At 39.4% G+C, this 25,269-nt stretch overlaps 1 long non-coding RNA gene across 1 annotated transcript in view; it reads left to right on the top strand.

Annotated features, from left to right (window-relative positions):
• The first annotated feature begins 24,205 nt into the window (after window positions 1-24,205).
• LOC105508948 overlaps window positions 24,206-25,269 on the top strand; it is a 4,288-nt gene continuing 3,224 nt past the window's right edge. Inside the window, exon 1 of the long non-coding RNA XR_001001354.1 lies at window positions 24,206-24,286. This is a non-coding gene — a long non-coding RNA (uncharacterized LOC105508948). The remainder of the gene's footprint in view (window positions 24,287-25,269) is intronic.

The raw sequence follows: 25,269 nt of genomic DNA, 5'->3' as shown, positions 1-25,269 counted from the left end.
GATTTGTTTCAAGATCTAGAGCTCCTTTTAGCAGTTCATATAGTGCTAGCTTAGTAGTGGCATGTTCTCTCAGCATTTGTTTTTCTGGGAAAAAAATGTGTCTTCATTTATGAAGTTTAGTTTCACTGGATACACAATTCTTAGCTGTAATTGTTTTGCTTAAGGAGCCTAAAATCAAGCCCCAGTCTCTTCTAGCTTATAGATACTCTCCTGAGAAATCTGCTGATACTCTGATAGGTTTTCCTTTATATGTTACCTGATGCTTCTGCCTCTTAACTCTCAAGATTCTTTTCTTCCTCTTGACTTTAGGTAACTTAATGACTATGTGCCTAGGCAATGATCTTTTTGTGATGAATTTCCCAGTTGTTCTTTGAGCTTCTTGTATTTGGATCTCTAGATCTCTAGCAAGGCCAGGGAAGTTTTCCTTGATTATTTCCTCAAATATATTTTCCAAACTTTTAGATTTCTCTTATTCCTCAGAAACACCAACTTTTCTTAGGTTAGGATGTTTAACATAGTCCTAAACTACTTGGAGCCTTGGTTCATTTTTTAAAAATTCTTTTTTATTTGTCTTTGGTGGATTACTTTAACTTGAAAGCCTGGTCTCTGAGGTCTCAAGTTCTTTCTTCTGTTCGATTCTATTGCTGAGACTTTCCAGTGCATTTTACATTTTTCTAAGTGTGTTTGATTTCTAGAAGTGTGATTATTTTTTATGTTATCTATTTCACTGAAGATTTTTCCTTTCATATCCTGTATGATGTTTTCAATTTCTTTAAGTTGGACTGCATCTTTCTCTGGTGCCTCCTTGATTAGCTTAATAATCGACCTTCTGAATTCTTTTTCTGGCAATTCTGAGATTTCATCTTGGTTTGGATCCATTTCTGGTGAGCTGATGTAATTTTGGGGGGTGTTAAATAAAATTATTTTGCCATATTACCAGAATTGTTTTGCTAGTTCCTTCTCATTTGGGTAGACTATGTCAGAGGTAAGATCTGGGACTCAAGGGCCGTTCAGATTCTTTTGTCCACGGGATGCTCCCTTGATGTCCTATTCTCCCCTTTCCCCCAGGAACGGTGCTGCCTGAGAACCTAACTGTAGTGATTGTTTTTGCTCTTCTGGGTCTAGCTACCCGGCAGAGCTACTAGGCACTGGGCTGGTACCAGGGAGTGTCCACAAAGAGTCCTATGATGTGAACTCTCTTCAGGTCTTTTAGCTGTGGATACCAGCACCTACTCTGGTGGAGGTAGCAGGTGAGTGACATGGACTTTGTGAGTGTCCTTGGCTGTATTTTTGCTTAGTGTTCTGGTTTTGTGTTGGTTGACCTCCAGCCAGGAGGTGGCACTTTCAAGAGCACATTAGCTCTGGTACTACAGAGAGGAAGGAATCTTGGCTAGGGTCACCTAGTTAAGCATTTATGTTTCTCAGGCAGTGGGTAGGGCCAAAAGCTCCCAAGAGATTATGTCCTTTTTCTTTGGCAACCAGGGCAGGTAGAGAAAGACCAGAAAGTGGGGAAAGGGATAGGTGTGTCTGAGCTCAGCCTCTCCTTGGGCGGGGCTTGATGTGGCTGCTGTGGGAGTTGGGTGTGCAGTTCCCAGGCCAATGGAATTGTGTTTGCAGGGGGATTATGGCTGCCTCTGTTGAGTCACACAGGTCACCAGGGAAGTGGGGGAAAACTGGCAGTCACAGGCCTCACCCTTCTCCCACACAGCCCGCAGTCCTAAAGGCTAGTCTCACTCCCGCCTGCCCTGCAACAGCACAGAGTCTATCTTGAGACAGCCAGTGACCAGGGCTGAGAACTTGCCCCAGACCACCAGCCTCCCCACTGAGAAAGCAAGCAGATTCACAGTTTTCTGGAATCTCAGGGAGCCTGCAGCAGCAATCCAGTTCCTTCAAAAGGTCTGTGGATTCTCTCAGTTTTCCTGGTATATTCCTGTGGTATTTCTTGGAGCAAAAGCTCACAATGTGAGCCTCTACATGCTGCTCTGTCTGACTGAATAGAAGCTGAAAGCTACTTCTGCCTTCTATCTGCCATTTTAATCCTCCTTCATGAAATCTTAATCAAAGTAGAAGCACCTTTTTCTTCCCTGGAACCCTTAAAATACCTTTCTTCTCTCTTGTGCAGCTCCTCTTATTGCACCTTATATATACAGGCATACTTTGGAGATATTGCAGGTTCAGTTCTAGACCACCATAATAAAGGGAGTCACACAGATTTTTTGGTTTCCCAGTGCATATAAAGTTATGTTTACACTATAATGAAATATATTAAGTATGCTGTAGCTTTGTGTTTAAAATAAACAATGTTCATACTTTAATTTTAAAATAAATTGTTGCTTAAAAATGTTAATAATCATTTCAGCCTTCAGCCATTTGTAATCTCTGTGTTGGTGGCGGGTTTTGCCTATATGTTGATGGCTACTGACTGATCAGGGTGGTGGTTGCTGAAAGTTGACATGGCTGTGGCAATTTCTTAAAATAAGACCACAATGAACTTTGCTGCATCAGTGAACTCTTCCTTTCACTAAAGCTCTCTCTGTAGCATGAGATACTGTTTTGTAGCATTTTCCCACAGTAGAACTTTCAAAATTGGAGTCAATACTCTCAAACCCTGCCACTGCTTTATCAACTTAGTTTATGTAATTTTCTAAATACTTTGGAATCATTTTAACAATGTTAACAGCATCATCAGGAGCAGATTCCATTTCAAGAAACCACTTTCTTGCTCAGCTATAAAAAGCAATTCCTCATCCATTCACATTTTATCAGGAGATTGCACTAATCTGGGCACCTCTTCAGGCCCCACTTCAAGTTCTAGTTCTCTTGTTACTTCTTTTATATCTGCAGTTACTTTCTCCCTTAAAGTCTTGAATCCCTTAAAGTCATTCACGAGGATTGGGATCAACTCTCCCAAACTCCTGTCAATGTTAGTATTTTGGCCTCCTCTCATGAATCATAAATGTTATTAAAAGCATCTAGAATGGGGAATACTTTCTAGAAGATTTTCAATTCACTTTACCCAGATCCATCGGAAGAATCACTATTTATAGCTGCTATAGCCTTACAAAATGTATTTGTTACACGGTAAAAGTTGGAAGTTGAAATTACCCCTTAATCCATAGGGTACAGAATGGATGTTGTGTTAGCAGATACAAAAACAACATTAATTTCTATGTATATCTCTATCAGAGCTCTTGTGTGAACAGATGCATTGTCAATGAGCAGTAATAATTTGAAAGAAATAGTTTTTTCTAAGCAGTAGTTCTTAACAGTGGGCTTAAAATATTCAGTAAACCATGCTGTAAACAGATGTCTTCTTATCCAGGCTTTGTTGTTATGTTTATAAAGCATAGGCAGAGTAGATTTAACATATTTTTTAGGAGCCCTGGGATTTTCAGAATGGCAAATCAGCATTAGCTTCAACTTAAGGTTACCAGCTGCATTAGCCTCGAACAAGAGAGGCAGACTGTCCTTTGAAGCTTTGAAGCCAGGTGCTGACTTTTCTTCTCTAGCTATGATAGTCCTAAATGGCATCTTCTCTCAGTATAAGGTGGTTTTATTTATATTATCTATATTGTTTAGTATAACCACTTTCCTCAATTATGTTAGTTACATCTTCTGGATAACTTGCTGCTGCTTCTCCATCAGCACTTGCTGCTTCACCTTGTACTTTTAGGTTATGGAGATGGCTTCTCTCCTTAAACTTCATGAACGAATCTCTGCTGGCTTCAAACTTTTCTTCTTACCTTCCTCACCTCTCTCAGCCTTCGTAGAATTGAAGAGAGTTGGGACCTTGCTCTGTATTAGGCTTTGGCCTAAGGGAATGTTGTGGCTGGCTTTGTCTTCTATCCAGACCACTAAAACTTTCTTTACATCAGCCACAAGGCTATCTCTTTCTTATTCATGTGTTCACTGAAGTGGCACTTTTAATTCCCCTCAGGAACTTTTCCTTTGCATTCACAATTTGGATAACTGTTTGGCAAAAGGGCCCCAGCTTTCAGCCTGTCTTAGCTTTTGACATGGTTTCCTCACTAAACGTAATCATTTCTAGCTTTTGATTTAACATAAAAACTGTGAGACTTGTTTTCACTTCAACACTTAGAGACCATTGTAGACTTATTAATTGGCCTAATTTTAATATTATTGTCTCTGAGGGATTGCAGGGCTCAAGAAGAGAGAAGGAGGGAGATAGGGGAATGATCAGGTGGCAGAGTAGTCAGAACACCCAACATTTATTGATTAAATTTACCATCTTACATGGGCACAGTTCATGGTTCCCCAAAGGAAAAATGACAGTAGTAACATCAAAGATTACTGATCACAGATCACTATAACAGATATAATAAAAATAATAAAAATGAATAAATTGTAAATATTTTGCGAATTACCAAAATGTGACACAGAGACACAAAGTGAGCATATGCTGTTGGAAAAATGGCACCAATAAACCATGGCACGAATAGAGTTGCTCAATGGAGAGTTACCACAACCCTTAAATTTGTAAAAAAAAAAAAAAAAAAAAAAAGCAGTATCTATGAAGTACAATAAATGAAGCACTATAAAACAAGGTATGCCTATTGTCATTTATGATCTTATCTAATTCTCTCTAATAAAACACATGTTCCTCAAAGACAGAGACTATGTCCCTGCTAATTTTCCTTTTTTAATCTTCCAGTGACTGTCATAGTAGGTAATCATTAAATAGTAGTTGAATTGGATTTTCATTAGCATCTGGATTTCTAATTTTGAAGGAGCATGATCTTTCTTTTGCCATTTTAAAATTGATTTGAAAAACAAGTGTACAGGAAGCATCTGGATCCATAACAGCAACATTCGAGTGCTAAAAGTCTTTTAAGAGTCTTTTAAGAATGGAATAGATGGATAGCAAGATGTAGCAATGGGTACTATGTCTGTTGATTCTCACACCATTGGAGGCAATTTTGATTATCACCAGATCTGGAAGCCACTGCTCAGGTAGACAGAGTGTGAATGTGGTAGTTGGAAAACTATGGTTCAAAGCCCATCGCAGCCAATGACCAGTTAAGTGAAGTTAGAGCTAGTTATGCAAACTTTGTCAACTCAGTATTCTCATCTGTAGAATGGAGAACGTAATTCCCTTCTGGATGTTTGTTTTAAGAACAGAAAGAAGGAATTAAATGTGATTAAATGACCATAAAAGGAAAAATTGATACCATGATGCTTGATACACAAGCAATTAGAGCACCCTTTAAACATGTTTTTTAGATATTGTCTCTTTTATTTCCTAAAAGTAACCAACTCCAGGTGAAAAAGATGTTATTTTAAGGCATGTCTATGGCTTGGCATAGTGGCTCACACCTATAATCCTAGCACTTTGGGAGGCTGAAGTGGGAGGATTGCTTGAGTCCAGGAGTTTGAGACCAGTCTGGGCAATATATTGAGACCTCATCTCTACAAATAATTTAAAAAGTGAGCCAGGCATGGTGGCACACACCTATAGTCCCAGCTACTCGAGGTGCTGAGATAGGAAGATTGTTTGGGCCCAGGAGGTTGAGGCTGCAATGAGCCATGATCATGCCGTTGCACTCCAGCCTGGGCAACAGAGTGAGACCCTAGCTCAAATAAATAACAATAATAATTATAATAATAATAATTCATGTCTATCTTTGTGCAAGAAGCTTTCCTGACCCAACCCTAGGCTCAGTGACTGCCCTTTCATGGTGTTTCTGGAGCACCCTATGCACACGTTCGTTTTTGTCCTGCCTCACCCTATAGTAATAATCTATAAAAGAATTTTGTCAAGATGGTCCTGAGGCAGAGCAGGAGGGGTGGCAGTGTTCCATTTTTAAAAATAGCAAAGATAAGGCCAGGTGTGGTGGTTCATGCCTGTAATCCCAGCACTTTGGGAGGCCCAGGCAGGCAGATCATCTGAGGCCAGGAGTTCAAGACCAGCCTGGCCAACATGGTGGGACCCCCCCATCTCTATTCTTGTAAGAATACGCCATCTCTATTCTTGTAAGAATACAAAAATTAGCTGGGCATGGTGGTGTGCACCTATAATCCCAGCTACTTGGGAGGCTGAGACAGGAGAATCATTTGAACTCAGGAGGCGGAGGTTACAGTGAGCCAAGATTGTGCCACTGCACTCCAGCCTGGGTAACAGACTGAGACTGTGTCTCTAAAAAAAAACAAAAAAAACCAGCAAAAATACTTAATAATTTGCTTGAGACCATGATATGATTAGTTAGTGGCGGAACTCAGGATCAGATGTTGGAGCTAATCCAACTATATCAGGGAACAACAACTTAGAAACTTGTCCTGTCCCAAGGAAGAGGTAACAGTCCAGAGGTAGATGAGATTGGGTTTTCTCCTCTTCTCTCTAATGTCCTTTGATTTCTTTACCCTGGTTACATGTTAATGGCTTGGCAGAAACTTCAAAATTGAACTCGTTCTCACGAGTTCTGTTATTAACCTCTAGGCAATTACAGTAGCTGTCAAAGGTTTTAAGCCAACATGCAACCTGACCCTTTCTAAATGACTTAGAAGTGACATTTTAATGAGAAAAGAAAGCAGAAGAGGTGGTTTTTTCTAAACAGGAAATTTTTATGGAGAAACTGACACTGAATTTTACTGTCTATCCCCAGGGTATGTGTGAGATGAAGAGCAGAGCCCAAGGCTGTTAGCTTCTGTTTGGTACTTCTGCTCCCCTAGTCCATCATCCACTGGAGCCTCTCCTGAGAAGTCACATAGAGGCATGCTAAGCAATTATTCCCATAGCAAGACTTTGTGCTCATGGGTGCATTTGGGGTAACTAAATTACCAGCTCCAGTCAATCTGCCTTTTCTTCTTTATCTATGGTCCTGGTCAAAGGAAATCTATGGGGTACAAATACTAAACTTTTTGAAAAAGGTATAATTCACGTATCACAAAATTCACTCCTTTAAAATGTACGATTTAGTAATCTTTAATGTACTAGCACAGTTGTGCAACCATCACCACTATCTAATTCCAGAATATTTTCCTCACTCCTGAAAGAAACCCATATTCTTTAGCAGTCACTCCCCATTTCCTTCTTTCTCAGCCCCTGGCAATCACTAATCTACTTTCTTTTTCTATGTATTTACCTATTTTGAACATTTTCTTAAAATGCTGTATTAAAATACATAACCTTTGTATCTAGCTTCTTTCACTTACCATAATGTTTTCAAAGTTCAGAAGTTAGAGGAACGGTCTGCAAGACCACTCTTTCTTCTGATACCAATTGCAAGTTTGGGGATTCCCAAGACCATCAAGATAAAACCCCACAAAGCTCACTGAAAGCTGTTTTGCTCATGATTATGGTTTATTACAGCTAAAGGATACAGATCAGAATCGGCCAGAGGAAGAGATGCATAAAACAGAGTTCAAAAAACGACCAAAAGCAAAACTACCAGTTGGTCTTTCCTCATGAGTCATGGACAGCATTGGCAAGAATGCTTCATATTCTTGCCAATGCCATTACTTTCCTGGTATCGATATGTGACAGTACCCACGGAATATTGCCAACTAGGGAAGCGCACCAAAGCCTTGGTGTCCAGATATTTATTGGAGCTTGATTACATAAACCTGGCTAGCTGCTCACATGGCTGACTTCAGTCTTCAGACTTTCTGGAGGTCAACTGATACCACATGCCCCAAAGCCCTCACCCTAAATTAGATTGTTAGTATCTGGCAGCCCAAGGATCCCAGGCAAACAAAGATATTTTATCAGGCAGGACATTCCAAGGGCCTGGAGATTACTCCCAGGAGTCAAGGGCAAATGTCAGACTTTGCTTTGAGTAAAGTTAAATTGTTTACTACATAAAAGTTCATTCATGTTATATCCTGTATCAGTATTTCTTTTCCTTTTATGGCTGATTAATATTTCATTGTAGGGATTTACCACATTTTGTTTATCCATTTATCAGTTGATGAACATTTGGGTTGTTTCAACTTTTTGGCTATGATGAATAATACTACTGTGAACATTTGTGTACAAGTTTTAACTGTAGACATATGTTTTCAATTATTTTGGATAAATGCTGGATCATGTGGTAACTCTTTGTTTAACAAAATACTAAACTGTTTCCAAAGTGGTTGTACCATTCTACATTTTAACTAGTAATGTTTGAGGGTTTCAGTTTCTTCATATTCTTGCCAATGCTAGTTGCTTTGAAAAATTATTATTATTATTATTATAGCCATCCTAGTGGGAGTGATGTGGTATCTCATTGTAGTTTTGATTTTATTTCCCTAATGAATAGGGGTGTTGAGCAAAGTTTTATTGCTTATTTTCCATCTGTGTATTTTTGGTGAAATATCCATTCAGATACTTTCCCCATTTGAAAATTGGGTCATTTATCTTTCATTGTTGAGTTGTAAGAGTTTGTTATACAGTCTGCAAAGAAGTCCCTTATCAGATATATGATTCGTAAATATTTTTTCTCATTCTGTGGGTTGTCTTTTCACTTTTTTAATAGTGTTCTTAAAAATGTAAAAATTTTACATTTTGATGAAGTCGAATTTGTCTATTTTTGTTGTTGTTGCTTGTTTTTTGGTGTCATATTGAAGAAATGCTTTCTTAATCCACAGTCATAAAAGTTTATGTTTATGTTTTCCTCTAAGAGTTTTAGAATTTTGACTTTTACATTTAGATGTTTGATCCAATTTAATTTTGTATATAGTGCGAGGTAGGGGTCCTACTTTATTCTTTTGCATACAGATAAACATTTGTGTCAGCACCACTTGTTGAAAAGATGGTTCTTTTTCCATTGCATTGCCTTGGCACCTTGTAAAATAATATTAGTTTACCATAAATTTAAAGTTTTATTTCAAAACTCTCAATTTTATTTCATAGATCTATATGTCTTTCTTTATGTCAGTGTCACATTGTCTTAATGATTGTAGCTCTGTTTTGTTCTATAATTCTTTTTTTAGATAGTTTTGAAGTTAGGGAGTATGAGACCTCAAACTTTGTTTTGTTTTCAAAATTGCTTTGCTTATTCTAGATCTCTTGCAAATTGTAGAATCAATTTGTCAATTTCTGGAAAAAAGCCAGCTGGAATTATGGTAGAGATTACATTAAATCTGCAGATCAGTTAGGGGAGTGTTGCCATGTTAACAATATTAGGTCTTTAGTCTGTGAACATGTGCTATTTTTCCATTTATCTTGGTCTTCTTTTATTTCTTTCTATTATGTTTTGTAGTAGTTTATGAATCTTGCACTTCTTTTGTTAATTTTTGTGTATTCTCTTCTTTTTAATATTATTGTAAATAAAATTGCTTTCCTAATTTTATATGCAAATTGTTCGCCATGAGTGTGTAGACTGTACAATTGACTTTGCATGTTTATCTTGTGTCCTGTACAATAGACTTTGCATGTTTTTCTTGTGTCCTGTAACCTTGCAGTGGTTGTTTATAAGTATTAATAATCTGTGTGTGTGCATGTGTGTGCATGCATATATATTTCTTAATACTTTCCACATATAAGAGATAGTTTTATTTTTTTTCAGTCTGGATAGCTTTTATTCCTTTTTATTTCCTACTTTCCCTGGCTAGACTCTTCAGTACAATATTGAATAGAGGTAGCAAGGGTAGACACCCTTCTCGTCTTTCCAATATTAGAAGGAAAGCATTCAGTCTGTATTAAGTATAATTTTACTTGTGAGTTTTCCTTAGATGATCATCATCAGGTTGAGGAAATTCCCCTCTACTCTTAGTTTGCTGTTTGTTTTTATTTCATAAAAGATTGTTGGATTTTGTCAAATATTTTCTCTGCATTGATTGTAGTAATCATGTGGTTTTAAATTTTCTATTAATATAGCATATTGCACGGACTGATTTTTATATGTTGAGCTAACTTGGCATTTTTGGGATTTGTCCCATTTGGTCATGGTGTATACTTCCTGAGATGCTTGTGAGGTCTTCCGAAATCATAGGCTCCAAGCTCAGCTGGACAAGAAACTCTCCTCAGGACCACTGAAACTGTCAGTTTTACCGTGCTGTTAAGTAACAATGGTCTGACTTTACTGCCAGATTGTGTTCAAATTAAAATACCTCCAGCTGAGCTCCTTGAACACAGTTACTGTGTACTTTCATCTCTGGGCCCCAATACTGACTGCAGTATGGCACAAAGTTGACATACCACAAATGATTTCAAATGAATTAATTAATACATACATGAATGAGTTCCAAAATAAATTTCACCTCTTTGGAGGGCATCTTCTATTGTTCTGAGCTGTGGGAAGTTGTGAGGTGTGATTCTGAAGGAGAAAATGTACTACATATACAAGTTCTTCACTAAGCAGTAATGATAAAATTCTACCTTATGATCATTCAGATTGATTTGAGAGGTAAAACAAAAAGCAACTGAATTCAGAAATTAGCCTTTTTTTGTTTTTAGGATACTTCATTTTATGGCCATTTTGTATATATCTGATTATGGGATAAAATTTAACCATTATTCTTCCTTTACATAGCTTTTGGCATATTCTCTCAGCTTTGTGTTTGTGAAAACGATGCCAACCTTGACCACATTTCTCCTCAATGACTTGCACTACCCATGGAACACATAAGTATTTGTTAAGTAAATAAATGTACTATAAATACAGGTTGAATTAAAACGAAATGGTAAAATAAAATGGAATCAGTACAGCAGGCTGTTCCTTAGAGTATCTTAATAGTCTGGCACATTTTATGTTTAAGTCAATGACATCTCCTATTTCCATTTCTTCCAGGAAATTATTTAGAAATGATCTCATCTTCCCTTTCTTTCATTCCAAGTTCTGCCCTCACCTTATAGATTGTTTCTCTTTGATGTATAGACCAGGTATCAGTGGCATAGGCATCACCTCAGAGCAGAATCTCAGGCTCCTCCACAGACTTAGTAAATCAAAATCTGTATTTTAGCAAGATTCTCAGGTGATTCTCATGTATAGTAATGTTTGAGAAAAGATTATCTAAAACGTTGCCATATGCTTACTGTACATGCTTGCTTCACTATCAAATAAATCTTGGTATCTATAGGTATGGTTCAACTTGAGATAGCATAAATCATAGCAGAAAGTTTCATCTCCCCTGAGGCAGGAGAATGGTGTGAACCCGGGAGGCGGAGCTTGCAGTGAGCTGAGATCGTGCCACTGCACTCCAGCCTGGGCGACAGAGCGAGACTCTGTCTCAATTAAAAAAAAAAAACAAAAAAGAAAGTTTCGTCTCCTATTTAAGAAAATTAAATAAGCAAATAATTATGGAAACCCTATTGGATGAGGGGTAGGTGTTTCTTTATGTGCTGCAATGTGTCAAGATAGTTGCTCCTTCTAAAAATGTGTTAGGCTGTTTTTACATTACTATAAAGAAATACCTGTGACTGGGGTAATTTATAAGAAAAGTGGTTTAGTTAGCACATGTTTCTGCAGGCTGTAAGGAAGCATGGTGCCAGAATCTGCTTCTGGCGAGGCCTCAGGAAACTTACAATCATGGTGGAAGGTGGAAACAGGAGCAGGTGTCTCATGGCAGAAGCAGGTGCAAAAGAGGGTAGTGGAGGGAGGTGTCACAGACTTAAACAATCAGATCTCATGAGTACTCACTCACTATTGCAAGGACAGCACCAAGCCATGAGGAATCCACCCCCATGACTAAAACACTTTCTATCAGGCTCCATCCCAAACACTGGGGATTATAATTCAACATGAGATTTGGCAAGGACATATATTCAAACTTTATATAAAAAATACCTCAACAGTGGCCCACAAGGGCCCAAAATTCTGTTACAATCATTCTTTTGAATTCTCATTCGTTTGTCACATCAGGTGAGACAATGAGATAAACTGCTATTATGTGAATTACTTTACCATAATTGAGAAAAATTGACATTAAATAGAAGAAAGTCCAATTTTGATGGGGGAAGAAGTAGCAAAAAAAGTCCTAGAAGGCAGAGAGAGCAAAAGTGGTGAGGCTGGTTATAGGAACCTGTGGGAACAGTGTGAGGAGCTGGGTGTATTAGTTATAGTTCTTCAGAGAAACAGAACCAATAGGATCAACAGAAATGTTTGAGAGAGGATTTATTATGGAAATTGGCTCACACAAATATGGAGGCTGAGAAGTCCCACCATATGCAGTCTGCAAGCTGGAGAACAAAGGAAGCTGATAACATGGCTCAGTCCAAGTTCAAAGGCCCAAGAGCTTGGGGAGCCAATGGTGCAGTCTTAGAGTCCAAAGGCCAGAGAACCCGGATGTCCAAGAGTAAGAGAAGATGAGTGTCCCAGTTCCAGAAGACAGGAAAATTCATCTGTCCTCTGACCTTATTGTTCTATCCAGACACTGAACCAATTGTTCGGGGCCTGGCCACATTAGGTGAGGGTTGATCCTCCTTACTCAGGCCACTGATCCTAGTGCCTCTTTTCTGTAAACACCCTTATAGACATACTCAGAAAGAATGCTTTACCAGCTATCTGGGTATCTTTTAATCCAGTCAAGTTGATGCCTAAAATTAACCATCACACTGGGGTTGCTAGAGCAAGAAAGAACGCTCTGCAGGAGGAGGTGAGAAAAAAATCCAGGATATACCCTGCATACATCACAGTGCTATATCTGTCTAGTCTTGCCTACTGAAAGCAATGCAATTATGATTTTCTAACTCAGGCTTGATTTTTCCTTATTGAGAGCCACCCCAAGGATTCCTATTATGGAATAGTGGCAACAATGCAATAAGACATCCTTTCTTATCCAATTCCTTTGGAGAGAGAGAGACTGATAGAAAACAATGCAAGTATCTTCCTGGCACAGATGGACAAGGCATTTTGCTTGGGGCAGCCGAGGCTTAGCACATTGAAGACAGTTCCAAGAACCACATCAGAAATGTTTAAGGAATGAAAGACTTGGCCGGGAAATAGCAACAGGAGCTAAATATGGACTGGCTGACTAATCATCTCTGAAAGGGGAACCAAGCAATGCGGTGATGATCTTATGGGCAAAATGCTGTGGGGAATTTGCCTGGGCTGTAAGGGACAGCATGAAGCAAATGTAAGGTGAAGGACCATCCAGGAAGAACACCTCACACCAATGGATTTGCAGGGGACTGACTCCCTCTTTCTTCTTCCCTTTCCCTAGATGATATACATTCCTCATTTTTGTTGTGTATGTACTTCTAGTGTAAGGAATCCAAGAAGACAACTTGAAAATTGCCTAAAGAAAGACCACATGGTGTGTGCTAACTTAAGCAGATGATGTGAATAGCAACACCTAGGCCTCCTTCAACTTTATGCGCTTGATAGACGAACCCCATTTGGAGGTCTTTTTTCATACAATTCTGGGGTCTGTAGGGAAGAGACATGCCTTTTTCCTCATTTTGCTTTTGCTTGCCAAGGTAAGAAGACTTAAAAAAAAAAAGTATGAGTCTTCAGCTTGATTTTCAAGTCAGTGAAACAGTTCAGTGGATTAAAGAGGCTTCAGTGGCTCTTCTACCAAGATAAGAAATTATTATCACGATGATACTTTTATGTTAATTGTTTTTCTTATTTTTTAATGGATTTGAGTTGATAAGGGATACTGTATTTAAAAAATAAAACACAAATTTTATTTGTGATTGTTTTAGTTTAAGCTATTATAACAAAGTACCATAGACTATGTCAACTTTCAATAATGAGATTCAGAAAATATGATTTAAGAATAGAGTTTATTTGACCCTAAAGCTTGAGGATGGCCACCTGGAAACGTAGATTCAAGTTGCTGTGAATATACACTCTGATTAGCAGCAGTTGCAAGTGGATTTTCAAGGAAAAAAAAGAGGCAGTTCCTCCATTATTTACTAATAATTTACACAGAAATAACCTAAGCTGTTGATTGGCTCTGCATTGTACTTTATGTCACAGATTCTAGGAACATGAAGATAATGGGCGAGGCAGCCAGTTGGGGGCAAAGAAGGCGTTAAACAGTCAGCCCTGGGCATGGACGTGTCCCCTCCTACTGAAGTCCTATATTCATGTCTTTCTGGGCCTGGTAAGTTTTGCATGCTTCACAGGACCCAGACTGCCTTATTATTATTATTTTTTTCTTAACTGGGTGGCTTAAAAACAACAGAATTTCATTTCTTACAGTTCTGCAGCCTAAAAGTCCAAGATCAGGCTGTTAGCATGGTCAGGTTCTGGTGAAGGCTGTCTTTGAGGTTGCAGACTACCACTTTCTTGTTGTACCCTCACATGGCTGAAAGAAAGCAAGCTAGCTCTCTGGCTTCTTCTTATAAAGGCACTAATTTCATTTATGAGGACTCCACCCTCATGACATAATCACCTCCGAAAGGCCCACCTCCAAATATGATCACCCTGAAGATTAGGTTTTAACATATCAGGCAGTTTGGGGTGACTCATATCTGTAATCCTAGCACTTTGGGAAGCCAAGTCAGGAGTATCACTTGAGCCCAGGAGTGCAAGGATGCAGTGAGCAATGATTGTGCCACTGCACTCCAGCCTAGCCAGCAGAGTGAGACCCTGTCTCTAAAAATATATATTTTTAAGATTTTAGGCTGGGCACAGTGGCTCACGCCTGTAATCCCAGCACTGTGGGAGGCCAAGGCAGGTGGATCACAAGGTCAGGAGTTTGAGACCAGCCTGACCAACATGGTGAAACTCCGTCTCTACTAAAAATACAAAATTTAGCCAGGCATGGTGGTGTGTGCCTGAAATTCCAGCTACTCAGGAGGCTGAGACAGAAGAGTCACTTGAACCTAGGAGGTGGAGGTTGTAGTGAGCCGAGATCGTGCCATCGCTCTCCAGTCTGGGTGACAGAGCAAGACTCTGTCTCAAAAAAAAAAAAAAAAAATTTTAATGTATGAAATTTGAGGGAACATAAGCATTCAGCACACAAGAGTGATCCCACACCCAGATTCTCTGAGACATTTTGGGTACCACTCATAGAATACTGTGACCTTAACAGGTCCATTGCCTGAGCTGTGGCAAGTCAGTACACTGACACCAAGGATTCTAGCAGAGAGAGTTTAAACATCACAGGGCAGCAAAATGAGGAGATGGTGGGAAACCCCAAATCCTCCTCCCCAGAGAGTTTGGGGCTAGGGATTTTAAGGGGTTTGTAATGGGTTGAGGTGTGGGGCTTGTTGATTGATCAAAGAATGTAGGATGCAATCATGGAACAGGAAAGTGATGAAACTGTATTTTATACTGATTCGGTATTTCTGTGGAGGTCTTTAAACTGGTTGGTGTCGGCTGCTTCACTGGAATTCTGAGTCTGATAGATATCTTAGGCATTTTTAAACAAGTCTTTCATTCTAACATCAGTGGTCTTGTCTGTAAGAATGATAGAGTAGGCAGTTAGGCAAGCAAGAGCAGGGCAAGCGCAGAGCAATTCGCCAGAAATGTCAGGCGACCATCAAGTGATTGTCAGGCAGTTGTTAAATTGTTTCTCTAAAATAATAATTGGTTGTAGCTGGCGCCAAGGAAAGACAGTCTCCCAACAGAAAGAAAACACCTGAAGCTGGTGACCAGCAGCTTCCCAATAAAATCTCAGGAGTTGGGTGAATGGGCTCAAGCATGTGCACTAAGAGGCAAAATGGCAGAGTTTAACCAGTATAGGACCTTCCCCTAGGAAGACTCAACTGATAACGGAAAAACGCCTCAAGTGGGCATGTGCACAACTTCAGTAAACACACTGCATGCGGCCCCTCCCAAGTGCTGGCAGGCCACTGTGCATGTGCACAGCCCACCCCGAGGAAAAATTAGGGAAGAAAAAATGCAAACCCCAGAACCATGCCCAGGTGAAGGGTCAGGTGGCGCCCTTGGATTTCTCAAGTGGCCTACTTGGCCCTCTTCCAAGCGCACTTTACTTCCTTTTGTTCTTGCTCTAATATTTTTGAATAACCTTTCACTCCTGCTCAAAAACTTGCCTTGGTCTCTGACTCTGCATTATGCCCCTCAGCCGAATTCTCTCCCCTCCAGAAGTCAAGAATCGAGTTGCTGCACACCCAGATGGATTCTCCACTGCTAACGGGAACAATGGGGATGTAAATCAGTTATTAAACTAAAGCCTTATGATTTTAACGTCAGAAATCCCATCTATACAAACAATGGGGATGTAAATTGTCAGTATCTAGTGCTACATGATTTTCAGTTATAAGGAAGTAGGCCAGAGTGCAGTCTGATTGATGTTTAATGATAATTATATATATATTTTTTCCAGAAGCTGGCATGTAATTCTCGTTAACCCTGTGAGCACAGTTCCAATACTGCCCTGGCCAGTGGGCAAAGGTGATTCCCAGATCTGTTGCAAATATCCAGAAATTAACTTTTGCTTTAAACAATTTTTTTGTTTGTTTAAGTTTCATGCAACTGGTTCTGAGTAACAATGCTCTCTTCATTTATTTGGCTTTTACATTGCAAGGTTATGACAATTAGGCTTGTGACTTAGGCCTTACTGGATGGGGGACAACTGTCTTAGATTTTTAGCTCTGGGGCAAAAGAGAGTTTAGGGCCCAAGGGAAAACTTTTGGCCTCTGAAGTTTTGCTGAGAATCTGGTGACAAAAGGCAGATTAATAGGATAAAAAGTATACAAATTTATTAACATGCACAGGAGTCTTACAAAATATAAGATCTCAAAGAAATGACCAGATGGTTGATGCTTTATATCACCTTGAAGTTACAAAAAGAATGGGGGCTTGGAGTAGGTCCAAAAACATGTTATGGTTGGTAAATCAGTTGATAGTGGCAAGACAGGTCATCAGAGGCAGAAGAGGAGGCCTGGCTAGCAAAGATGGCCTTGTTATATAGGTGAAACCACACAGGTAACAACCCTCTAAGAGAATAGATGGTAAATGTTTCTTTCAGACCTTTAGAGGTGTCAGACTTTTATTTAATCTTGCCTAGATCTGGACAAGGAAGAGCCTCTGAAGAAGGCTGGCTGAATCAATGTGGATTCACTCTACAGATGCAAATCTCCCCTGAAAAGACAGCTTTTCAGTTATTCCTGTATTTCCAGCCCTTCTGAATAGCCATCTTAAAATATATCAAAAAAGTATATTTTGGGGTGAAATAGTTTGGTTTCCTTCAAAAGAATGGGAAGTGAGATCCAAGATGAAGTGGAGAAAAATATAGAGCTAGGAGCAGAATGGAGCCATAAACCTTCCTGGCAGTGGCCCTGAAGCTCGAGGACTGCTGGGCTTTCAAAACGGAAGTGGAAACTTGTGTTGGTTATTTATGGGGAGCACCCCTGGAGCCTGGTCCTGAAGAAACAGCCTCATCCCATTACTCCCTGGAAGTGGTTGTAAACATTTACGGATCCTGAGCACTTTGAGCACACGCGGGTAGGGTTTTCAGAAGCAGATTGTTCACTTGCCAGCACACCGCAGGCCACTCGTAAACACTGTCTCCTTGGAAAACGTGCTGACTTCTATTTCATATCCCTCTTTGACTTTAGGAACTAGAGTTTCAACGATAGCCAACTCCTCCTTCCAGGGGTAATATATATCAAGAGGTTAGAGGGCCATCCTGGTATGATAGGCTTTTCCACAAGCAGCTCCCTTTTGAAGAAAAGGGTCTCCATCTTGTGTGCAGGGAAGTATTCCTGGCCCTGTGAAAGTGAACTCATTCATCACAAGGTAACCAAACTCCTGTGGAGTAGAAAATATGAAGCTGAATGACACGCATCCAGCCACAGATGTACTAATTCAATTTCATGCCCCTACATCAGCTGCTCCTCTCCACTTAAAAGGAACATTTGCATCCATCTGTCATCATCTCTCCCTTTCATTTTAAAATCTCTTTGCTCTCTTTTCTTTCCCTTCACTCCTCCCCCCTCCACCAGAACTTGATGAAATAATGGGGCACATTTAAAATCCAAACTCAGGCAATTCAAATTCTCAACCGATGTGATTTTGTTCCATTCTAAGTCAACCTCGAAGGGTGTCTGGGGAGCAGAAATCAAGGGGCCAAACAAAAAAGCAAGTGAGGGAGAGAAGATTTCGAATGCAAATCAACCTCCTCAACCCATTTGAAACAACCTGCTGTGAACTGGGCTAGAACGTATGGCCCATTAGCACCTTGTTAGGCTGTCAGAGCCTGAGCAGCTGAACAAGGAGATAATGGGGAGGAAATGGCTGAGACCTTTCTGAGCCCAGCCCCAGTTCTTTGGCATTCTACCCTCCTCACTTCTGGGACCCGAGGGTCAGGGTCAGTAAAACAGTTGCTCAAGAGAAAAAGAAGGTAAAAGAGAACAACTTAATTAAATTTGCTAATTTTTTTAAAAACATCTTTCTAGAACAAAGGAAGACAGAGGTTAATGTAAGTTTTCCAGGGTGGGGGGCAATTGATTTTTTTTTTTTTTAACATTTTGGTGGGGATCCCTATGTTCTTGCTATCTCTTGCTTTATTCTATATTAATTTGAGATTTAGTAAAAACATTATAGGATGTTGAAGACTGCATGGTAAAATCTCAGTGATTAAGTCTTAATTCTCATAAGGCAAATCCTCAAATTAAAAAAAAATCTATGGTTAACATGCATATCTGCAGACATCCATTTGCAAATGTGTTTAAGAATGCAATACTTACTTGCTTAGAATTAGGAGAGGAAAAGCTTACATGCTGGATCCCTTTCTTTCTCCAATGCTTTGGTCAACAGCCCAGTCAGTGACATTGTCTGTAACACCATAATATGTAGATTGCAGAGATCTCACAGCTTTTGCTGATGGCAATGTTTACTTCTTGATATTAAAGACATTAGATATTCCACTATTAGGCAATTGAAATATTTTATTTCTTTCTATCATAAAAATGCACAATTTAAAGGCCAGGCGCCATGGCTTACGCCTGTAATCCCAGCACTTCGGGAGGCCGAGGCGGGTGGATCACAAGGTCGGGAGTTCGAGACCAGCCTGGCCAACAGGGTGAAATCCCATCTCTACTAAAAATACAAAAATATTAGCATGGATTACAGGCATGATGGGTCATGCCTGCAACCCCAGCTACTTGAGAGACTGAGGAGAATTGCTTGAACCTGGGAGGCAAAGGTTGCAGTGAGCTGAGATCATGCCATTGCATTCCAGCCTGGGCGACAAAGCGAGACTCCGTCTCAAAAAAAGAAAAAAGAAGAAGCACAATTTAGTATTAAATAAACCAGAAAAGACTGCTGACTTTAATGACTCATTAGAGATGGTCATGGATGGAAAAAAAAATATGTTACCAAGTTTTTGAGAAGAGGTTCAACTGTGCTGGTAGTGCCTTTAAGGTCAGGCTTAATGAGCTTAGACCAACTTAGGGTCAATGACCTTACAAACTTAGGATTTGTGCACAGAAGAAAAACAATAACAACAACAATAACCACAGGAATTAGTGTGGACATTGGGAAAAGGCAGTTACTAGAGAACCCACGGTTTCCCAAATGACTGCCATTTTCAAGTGAAAGTTCTTTGAAAATACATTTAATTGATTATGTTGTCATTATCAGAGAAATTTTAAGTGATTTTGTGTGGAGTAAGATGATAGATTTCATGACCTCTTAAGGTCACCAGAATGTTTCTGTGCTGTCTTATGTTTAAGTACCAATAAGAGATATATAATCCAAGGATGTTTATTTTGGTTTTCATTTCAGTCTGGAAGCGGAGATGAGAGTTTACAATACTAGGACAATTCTTTTGTCTGTTCAGATTTTTTTCAAAAAGAGTAATAAATAACCATATTATACTTAATTTTATAAAAGTGCAAAGTAAGTGCAAAATTTTGCAAGTTTTAAAATAGTGCAACATAAGTGCTGAACGCTAATAGTCTTGCTTTCATTCCTCAGGGAGATTTCTCCCACTTTTTTTCTATAGGCTGGATCCCTGAACGCTAACTGACATCCTGCTTTTCTTAAGGGATATGGAAATTTCCCTGGGACAGCTGTGCTCTGCTGGCTAAGGAGCCCACAAGGTTAATGAACACCCACAAAGACTGAGGAGGAGAGAGAGTATTCTTCACTGGATGATTAGCATGCCGGCATTCTTTCCTCTGTGGTAATGATGGTCAAGAAGGTGCCTGGTGATAGAGGGGAGAATGAAGGGTTGCTGCTTCTTCTGCCTCAAACGCTTATTAAAATTCATTTCCATTCAAATAGCCATCCTCTGATTTTCATCATCAAATAAGCACACGCTGTACATACTTAACAGGCAGGTGACCTGTGCCGAGTTCATGTCTTTTTGAAGCAAAAGCCTGTTCTCTTAATGAGTGTCCATGCTTATCTCTGTATGTAAATTTCTCCCCTCTCCTCTTACCCACTCCACTTCCCTGCTACCCGAGTTCTGGGATCTTTGATGGGCAGCCTAGATGCCTATTATAATGATAATTCATTTGGAACGAAATGGAATCTCCTCTTCCAGTCTAGCTCATTATAAAGGTGAAGCCCTCAAGAGGGCAGGCTGAGAATGAACAGGCTTACAGAGTTCTATTTTCCTGTAAGGGGCAAAGGCAGGATGGGAGTAGTTTCCTTAGTTCTCTGGGCTTTGGGTTTCTCTCCCTTTGGAACTGGCCTCCATTCCTATGCTTGGTGATTGTCTTCTGGCTCCTGGGGACCACCATCAGCTGGCAGGCATTTCAGCTCAGGCAGTTCTTCACTAAACAGCTGCTGGGAACAACTGGGGCTGCTCTATTGTTGTCAGTGAGAAACCAAGTGGCAAATGTGAGTGTGCTGGGCTTCCTTAATGTGTTTTTGTGCTCTGATAATTCAGAACAATACAAAAATATTGTCCTCACTTGTGGTGTACCAGGTAGACCCCAGTAAGGCTTATCTTAATTTTTTTAAACATAAGAGACAAAAAATGTCTTGGAGGACTTTGAAAATCCCTGAAGACATGATCAAGAAGCATATCAATTATGTAATTGTACAAGTGGAGAGTTCTTTTTTTTTTTTTGAGATGGAGTCTTGCTCTGTCGCTAGGATGGAGTGTAGTGGCATGATCTCGGCTCACTGCAACATTTGCCTCCTGGGTTTGAGTGATTCCCCTGCCTCAGCTGCCCGAGTAGCTGGGACTACAGGTGCGCACCACCATGCCAAGCTAATTTGTTTTTTTTTTTTGTATTTTAGTAGAGATGGGGTTTCACCATGTTGGCCATCGATCTCCTGACCTCGTGATCCACCCGCCTCAGCCTCCCAAAGTGCTGGGATTACAGATGTGAGCCACTGCGCCTGGCCAAGAGTTCTATTAAACTCATGGCATGATTGCATTTTCTAGTGTGATTTACATTTGTAAATTATCTCAGTGTACTTAAAGAGCAGTCAGGGCAGGTTAACAAATTCCTTTTTTTTTTTTTAAGACGGAGTCTCGCTCTGTCGCCCAGGCTGGAGTGCAGTGGCCGGATCTCAGCTCACTGCAAGCTCCGCCTCCCAGGTTCACGCCATTCTCCTGCCTCAGCCTCCCGAGTAGCTGGGACTACAGGCGCCCGCCACCTCGCCCGGCTAGTTTTTTGTATTTTTTCAGTAGAGACGGGGTTTCACCATGTTAGCCAGGATGGTCTCGATCCCCTGACCTTGTGATCCGCCCATCTTGGCCTCCCAAAGTGCTGGGATTACAGGCTTGAGCCACCGCGCCCGGCCCACAAATAGCTTTTTAAAATTTTCTTTTTGTTTTGCTCTTACTTGTCTTTAATAATAATAATTTTAGAAAACCCTTTCAGGTCTAAAATAACCTAATTCAGTCTTGTGGGGGTTGAAAAATCATTATTACATCTGCAAAGAGTCCTTATGGAGAGTGTGAGGGAAGAAATTAATTTTGTAAAACATATGCTTAAACAAAATATAAAATAAGTGAGACTTGGGGTAAAGCAAAGAAAACATTTCTTGCTTAGGGTCTGGTTCTTGTGATTTGTTTCTTATGTTGAAGCATATTGTGTCTCCTAATTTTAGAAATGATTATTCATAGGAAGTTCATTCTGATGAAGCAGTTTCCCTGTTTTTCAACAAAGAAATTGGACAACTTCAGAAAGTTTGTCTCGTCTCATCTGACTGTCTGGAGGAAAGAGCTGCCCCCAGGATTTTGCCACAGTTGCCAAGAACTCATTTTTAACCCTCAGGAGCCCCCAGAATAATTTAGACACCAAATGACCTGACAATATCTGATTCCTTATTGCTCTGGCTACAATTTTTTTTTTTTATGTAGGGTATGGCACTCATTGCCCACTGAACAATAAGAATAAAGTTGCACAGATGTAGAATTATTAGAGTAGCTGTTTCAGTTTCATCAATATCAAGGTTGGCAAACATTCCCCTTTCTTATCTGTAACAGAAACCAGCCAAGGCAATGTGATGGATTCCAAGAGAGGCAATATGGATGAAACCATTTATTAGATTTATAAGAGCTGAAGGAAAGTGGTAAAGCTATCCATCTTCTATACTTTATTGAAAACAGGACCAATGACTCAGACTATCAGGACAGTATCTCCAAGACAGAATTGAAATCCTAAAGTAAGCGGAGAATAAGTGCATACATTTTAAGAGAAGAGGGATCAAAGGCAGAAGTAAGAAATGCACATAAGCCTCCAAATACATTGAATACAAATCTATCTGCAACAGTTATGCAGCTACATAACTTTGTAAATAAAGACTTCATTTCAGAAGGCTTTAAAGATTTTTTTCCTTAGTCCTTTCCTCTATTGGAAATCATAGCTCTAAAAGCCAGTGACAGCTGGCAAAATTATTATTTGGGTCATGTGAGATGCATACGTATACGTGAATAAATAAAACTAAGGGTGACGTAAAGAACAAATAATACCATTTAATTCAGAAATGGCACAAAGCAGCTCCCCTCTTTTGTCATGAAGAAATTATCAGCATCAGTCAAATTGGCTGAATAAAATCTTTTCTGTGTTTAAAAATATTCTGAGCACATGCAAGTTTTGAAATTAGGTAAATCTAAAAACATTTGCTTTAGAACTTTCAAACTTCAATAATTCAGGATTCTAACATGTTCTTCTAAGGGTTTCATGGGTTTTTTTTTTTTAGTACCAATTTCAAAATCCCTTTTCTGACCTGCATTTCATCAAACAGAGCTGCTTTCAGATCCCACTTTGCTATATTACAAGCTATGTGAAGTTTTATTTATCTTCTATTTAGCTCAATTTTTTCCGTTATAATAATGGAATAATAATAGCCCATAGTACAAAAATAAAATGATAATGAAGTTAAAGGAATCAGATCAGTGCTTAATAATGATGGCTATAATAATAATAATAATAATTATTATTATTATTATTTAGAAAAGGGGGTGATAGAGGACAGAGGCTGCAGTGAGTCAAGATTGTGCCACTGCACTCCAGCCTGGGTGACACAGCAATATGTCATCTCAAAAAAAAAACGGTGGGTGACAGAGCCCTGGCCCATTCTGGGAGAGAGTTATCATAAAGCAAGAAGAGGGCTGTGGGCAAGGAATTCTCTGGGATATCTAGTCAGTGCAGAGAATTGAAGCTAAAATTTTAATTCCATTAAAAATACATTCACTGAGCACCTACGAGGTTCAAATTGCACACTTACTACTCTCCTGTAGACTGTATTCAAGTAATGGAAACAAAATACCTACATAACTTTCTCTGCTCCAACTCAGAATAATGTAAGTGCCACAAGGAAGCCACACACACAGCACTATGGGAATTTAAAGAAGAGACATGCCATTACTGGGGTTCAGAAAATGATACCCTAACATGAAGACCCCAGAAGGAAAGTCTCTCTCTGACCTTCCCTTGACCTCTTGTCTCTCACTTATTATTCTCCCCTGAGGCTAGCCACAGAAACTAGAATTCCTCTGCCTCAAGGTGGTTCACAGAACCAAGACCCCTTTTCCCTAAAGGAAGCCACAAAGCTTAAAAATATTACCTTAACTTTCCCCCACCTTTCTATGAAACAGCTAGCTGTAAAAAAATTACCCTCATTCCAGAGGAATCCTACTCCATCCCTAGGGGGAAGAAATGCCACAACAGAGAGGTCAAGAAGAATCTAAACAGACAGGCCTTGCTGAGGTTTCCCCGCTCAGTCTGTTACTACTAGAGCTTACCCTTTTTATCTCATCACATGTCTACATGGTTGTTCCAGCTTCGTCAAACCTAAGCATACAATCAGATAGTTTCCATTGTATCTTTGAGTCTTCATTCTGAAGACTCCCATGTCATATAAAACTGTTATTGAACACATCTGTTATGCTTTTCTCTTGTTAACTTGTCTTTGTTATAGGGGTGTCAGCTGTGACCCTCGAAGGAAAGGAATCACCCTCTTTCTGACCCTATACCACCTTCAGCAGGGATGAAGGCAGTGAGAGAAAAGTTAGTTAAAAAGTAAGTGAAGACGCTTTATTTAAGGATTAACATAACTTTAAAAGGCAGAAGTCAGAAATGTTCATTTATTTAACAAATATGTGTTGAGTATTTGCCAGATACTCATTTATATAGCAGAGATTCAGCAGTGAGCAAAGCAGATGAATTGCTTTACTTGCTGGAACCAGGAATATTTGAATAAATGTTCTTTGATTTTTAGAAAAAAAATCTAAACTTTATGATAAAAAGTAAGAGTGATCTATTAATAAATATCTTAAAGTCACAATGCCTCACTTACCTCTATCCAACAAGCATAAAATTGTAATCCATTCCTCAAAATTGGAAAATTAGAGACAAAATTTTATAGATAGACATAAAGTGATAAAATCTTAAAGCAAAAAGTGTACTCTTCATTCTGTTTCCTTGACTCATCTTCATTAAGTTTTTCTATTTGACATAAATATAATAATTTTCTATATATGTTTATATCTTTCTTCCCATCTCTTGATATAAATTTCCTCAAGAACAGTATATCCAAGCTAATTTCTTTCATAACTAAGAGTCTACATTTTATCTTCTAATATGTCCACTTGGCACATTTCAGATTCTGCCCTTTTATTTCTACTTTGAGTTTACAGGATGGCACTCCTGAACATTCTCTTCACAGTTCTCAAAACAGTTTATGTAAAGGAAATGAACTGGGTTATAAAATAGGGCCCAGTGATGCTGTTGGGTGCGCTATCAATCTCCCTGAAGGAACAAGGAAGAAACCTAATGTTGGTGGATCCTGTCACTCTGCCCCTAAAACGCAAAATTACTGAATTAAGGAAAACATAATTATTAACAAATATGGTGACACAGTGATTTTTAAAGGTACTGTATTTTGTTTATTAGACAGGCACATTTGTCCTTCGTCAGCCTGAAGGCATCAAGTGTCCTAGGCAATATCCATCTTCATTGAGTTTTGAAATCCTAGCGGTATGAGCAAACCAGATGCCCCCCCC

Source organism: Colobus angolensis, unplaced genomic scaffold (assembly GCF_000951035.1).
Source record: "Colobus angolensis palliatus isolate OR3802 unplaced genomic scaffold, Cang.pa_1.0 Scaffold100, whole genome shotgun sequence".
Classification (NCBI taxonomy): Eukaryota; Metazoa; Chordata; class Mammalia; order Primates; family Cercopithecidae; genus Colobus; species Colobus angolensis.
The sequence above is the reverse complement of the archived record's forward strand: the minus strand, read 5'-3'. Positions and strand labels throughout refer to the sequence as shown.